The sequence below is a fragment of the Neophocaena asiaeorientalis genome, unplaced genomic scaffold, assembly GCF_003031525.2.
Source record: "Neophocaena asiaeorientalis asiaeorientalis breed wild unplaced genomic scaffold, Neophocaena_asiaeorientalis_V1.1 scaffold189, whole genome shotgun sequence".
Classification (NCBI taxonomy): Eukaryota; Metazoa; Chordata; class Mammalia; order Artiodactyla; family Phocoenidae; genus Neophocaena; species Neophocaena asiaeorientalis.
Window position 1 is genome coordinate 732407 of NW_020174049.1, and position 5151 is coordinate 737557.

Here is a 5151-nt window from a genome sequence, read left to right on the forward strand (position 1 = left end):
CCTACAACCAAGATTACTCTACCCAGCAAGGATCTCATTCAGATTCGATGGAGAAATTAAAACCTTTACAGACAAGCAAAAGCTAAGAGAATTCAGCACCACCAAACCAGCTTTACAACAAATGCTTAAGGAACTTCTCTAGGCAGGAAACACAAGTGAAGGAAAAGACCTACAATAACAAACCCAAAAGAGTTAAGAGAATGGTAATAGGAACATACATATTGATAATTACCTCCAATGTAAATGGATTAAATGCTCCAACCAAAAGACATACACTGGCTGAATGGATACAAAAACAAGACCCGTGCATATGCAGTCTACAAGAGACCCACTTCAGACCTAGGGACACATACAGACTGAAAGTGAGGGGAAGGAAAAAGATATTCCATGCAAATGGAAATCAAAAGAAAGGTGGAGTAGCAATTCTCATATCAGACAAAATACACTTTAAAACAAAGACAATTACAAGAGACAAAGAAGGACACTACATAATGATCAAGGGATCAATCCAAGAAGAAGATATAACAATTATAAATATTTATGCACCCAACATAGGAGCACCTCAGTACATAAGGCAAATGCTAACAGCCATAAATGGGGAAATTGACAGTAACACAACAATAGTAGGGGACTTTAACACCCGACTTTCACCAGTGGGCAGATCATTCAAAATGAAAATAAATAAGGAAACACAAGCTTTAAATGATACATTAAACAAGATGGACTTAATTGATATTTACGGGACATTCCATCTAAAAACAACAGAATACACTTTCTTCTCAAGTGCTCATGGAACATTCTCCAGGATACATCATATCTTGGGTCACAAATCAAGCCTTGGTAAATTTAAGAAAATTGAAAGCGTATCAAGGGTCTTTTCTGACCACAACACTATGGGACTAGGTATCAATTACAGGAAAAAATCTGTAAAAAATACAAACACATGGAGGCTAAACAATACACTACTAAATAACCAAGAGATCACTGAGGAAATCAAAAAATACCTAGAAACAAATGACAATGAAAAGATGATGACCCAAAACCTGTGGGATGCAGCAAAAGCAGTTCTAAGAGGGAAGTTTATAGCAAAGTTTAAGAAACAAGAAACATCTCAAATAAACAACCTAACCATATACCTAAAGCAATTAGAGAAACAAGAACAAAAAAACCCCAAAGTTAGCAGAAGGAAAGAAATCGTAAAGATCAGATCAGAAATAAATGAAAATGAAATGAAGGAAAGGATAGCAAAGATCAATAAAACTAAAAGCTGGTTCCTTGAGAAAATAAACAAAACTGATAAACCATTAGCCAGACTCATCAAGAAAAAGACGGAGAAGAAACAAATCAACAGAATTAGAAATGAAAAAGGAGAAGTAGCAACTGACACTGCAGAAATACAAAGGATCATGAGAGATTACTACAAGCAACTATATGCCAATAAAATGGACAACCTGGAAGAAATGGACACATTCTTAGAAAAGCACAACCTTCCGAGACTAAACCGGGAAGAATAGAAAAAATAAACAGACAAATCACTAGCACTGAAATTGAGACTGTGATTAAAAATCTTCCAACAAACAAAAGCCCAGGACCAGATGGCTTCACAGGCAAATTCTATCAAACATTTAGAGAAGAGCTAACCCGTCCTTCTCAAACTCTTCAAAAAAACTGCAGAGGAAGGAACACTCCCAAACTCATTCTACGAGGCCACCATCAGCATGATACCAAAAACAGACAAAGATGTCACAAAGAAAGAAAACTACAGGCCAATATCACTGATGAACACAGATGCAAAAATCCTCAACAAAATACTAGCAAACAGAATCCAGCAGCACATTAAAAGGATCATACACCATGATCAAGTGGGGTTTATCCTAGGATTGCAAGGATTCTTCAGTACACGCAAATCAATGAATGTGATACACCATATTAAGAAATTGAAGGAAAAAAACCATATGATCAGCTCAATAGATGCAGAAAAAGCTTTTGACAAAATTCAACATCCATTAATGATAAAAACCCTCCAGAAAGTAGGCGAAGACGGAACTTACCTCCACATAATAAAGGCCATATATGACAAACCCACAGCCAACATTGTTCTAAATGGTGAAAAACTGAAAGCATTTCCACTAAGGTCAGGAAAAAGACAAGGTTGCCTACTTTCACCACTATTATTCATCATTGTTTTGGAAGTTTTATCCACAGCAATCAGAGAAGAAAAAGAAGTAAAAAGAATCCAAATCGGAAAAGAAGAAGTAAAGCTGTCACTGTTTGCAGGTGACATGACACTATACACAGAGTGTCCTAAAGACTCTATCAGAAAACTGCTAGAGCGAATGAATGAATTTGGTAAAGTAGCAGGATACAAAATTAATGCACAGAAATAACTTGCATTCTTAAACACTAATGATGAAATATCTGAAAGAGAAATTAAGGAAACACTCCCATTTACCAATGCAACAAAAAGAACAAAATACCTAGGAATAAACTTACCTAAGGAGGCCAAAGACCTGTATGTAGAAAACTGTAAGACACTGATGAAAGAAATTAAAGATGATACAAACACATGGAGAGATATATCATGTTCTTGGATTGGAAGAATCAACATTGTGAAAATGGCTATACTACCCAAAGCAACCTACAGATTCAATGCAATCCCTATGAAACTACCAATGGCATTTTTCACAGGACTAAAACAAAAAATTGCACAATTTGTATGGAAACACAAAAGACCCTGAATAGCCAATGCAATCTTGAGAAAGGAAAACGGAGCTGGAGGAATCAGGCTCTTTGACTTCAGACCTTACTACAAAGTTACAGTAATCAAGACAGTATGGTACTGGCACAAAAACAGAAATATAGATCAATGGAACAGGATAGAAAGCCCAGCGATAAACCCACGCAAATATGGTCATGTTATTTTTGATAATGGAGACAAGAATATACAATGGAGAAAAGACGTCCACTTCAATAAGTGGTGCTGGGAAGACTGGACAGCTACATGTCAAACAATGAAATTAGAACACTCCCTAACACCATACACAAAAATAAACTAAAAATGGATTAAAGACCTAAATGTAAGGCCAGACACTATAAGACTCTTAGAGGAAAACATAGGCAGAACACTCTATGACATAAATCACAGCAAGATCCTTTTTGACCCACTTCCTAGAGAAATGGAAATAAAAACAAAAATAAACAAATGGGACCTAATGAAACTTCAAAGCTTTTGCACAGCAAAGGAAACCATAAACAAGACAAAAGGACAACCCTCAGAATGGGAGAGAATATTTGCAAATGAAGCAACTGACAAAGGATTAATCTCCAAAATTTACAAGCAGCTCATGCAGCTCAATATCAAAAAACCAACCTAATCCAAAAATGGGCAGAAGACCTAAATAGACATGTCTCCAAAGAAGATATACAGATTGCCAAAAAACACATGAAAGGATGCTCAACATCACTAATCATTAGAGAAATGCAAATCAAAACTACAATGAGGTAACATCTCACACTGTTCAGAATGGCCATCATCAAAAAATGTACAAAAAAAAATGTACAAACAGTAAATGCTGGAGAGGGTGTGGAGAAAAGGGAACCCTCTTGCACTGTTGGTGGGAATGTAAATTGATACAGCCACTATGGAGAACAGTATGGAGGTTCCTTAAAAAACTAAAAATAGAACTACCGTACGACCCAGCAAGTGCACTACTGGGCATGTACCCTGAGAAAACCATAATTCAAAAAGAGTCATGTACCACAATGTTCATTGCAGCTCCATTTACAATACAGGACATGGTAGCAACCTAAGTGTCCATCAACAGATGAATGGATAAAGAAGACGTGGCACATATATACAACGGCATATTACTCAGCCATAAAACGAAATGAAATTGAGTTATTTGTAGTGAGGTGGATGGACCTACATTCTGACATACAGAGTGAAGTAAGTCAGAAAGAGAAAAAGAAATACTGTATGCTAACACATACATATGGATTCTAAAAAGAAAAAAAAATAGTTATGAAGAACCTAGGGGCAGGACAGGAACAAAGACGTAGAGAATGGACTTGAGGACATGGGGAGGGGGAAGGATAAGCTGGGACGAAGTAAGAGAGTGGACTTATATATACTATCAAATGTAAAACAGATAGCTAGTGGGAAGCAGCTGCATAGCACAGAAAGATCAGCTCGGTGCTTTGTGACCACCTAGAGGGGTGGGATTGGGAGGGTGGGAGGGAGACGCAAGAGGGAACAGATATGGGAACATATGTATACGTATAGCTGATTCACTTTGTTATATAGCAGAAACTAACACACCATTGTAAAGCAATTATACTCCAATAAAGATGTTAAAAAATATCTCTTGGAAGACAGAACAACAGATGAATAATAAAAATGTGTGCCTTTAAAGACCTTATTGTCCATGTAGACAAACATGACAAATGCTAAAAGGAGAGAAAAGAAGACAGGAACTAACCCTGGCAGGTATTTGGAGGGAGGATTGACAAAATATTAGTTGTCTCTCCAAATCCATCCTGATCTTCTTTCTGAATATTTAGGCATTTGTATTCTGTTGAACCTACATGTGGCCACATGAGTAAAGTGCCACTAGTGAAAAGAACAGAGTTGATATCTGCAACTTTTATATCATCTTTTTAAAGACAGTTACCATGAATTCACTCCTCTTCTTCCTTATAGCTAAAAAAGAGGATAAAGAGAGCATCTTTGGAAATCAGGTGGTGAGAATGGTGGAGCCATTCCTGATAGCCTAAGTTTTTTCATGATGCTGTGGAACAGAGCCCACCCTAACTTTCTGTGGACTGTTACATGAGGGAGAAAAACATCTGTGTTTTTTAAGCTACTGCACTTTTAATTCATTTGTTTTTAATAGCTGTATAGTCTTTATTACCCTAATAAATATAGAGGATATTTCAGGAAGGCCTCATAAAAAGCCAACTCAGTTACAAAGTCAGTCTTACAGGAGACAGAAGAGGAGAAGGGATTTAAGGAAGAAAGAATACCACAGAAGGGAGAGAGAGCATGAACATACCAAAGCATGTAAGCAGTTTTAGTGTAAATGTTTCTAAATATGCTTAATTTTTTATACTTAGTACAGTGTATATATATATATTTTTTTTTTTTTTTTTTTT

General features: G+C 36.4%; 1 protein-coding gene across 2 annotated transcripts in view; it reads right to left on the reverse strand.

Annotated features, from left to right (window-relative positions):
* Window positions 1-5151, reverse strand: part of TBCK (TBC1 domain containing kinase) — a 225683-nt gene that overhangs the window by 169438 nt on the left and 51094 nt on the right. The window lies entirely within an intron of this gene.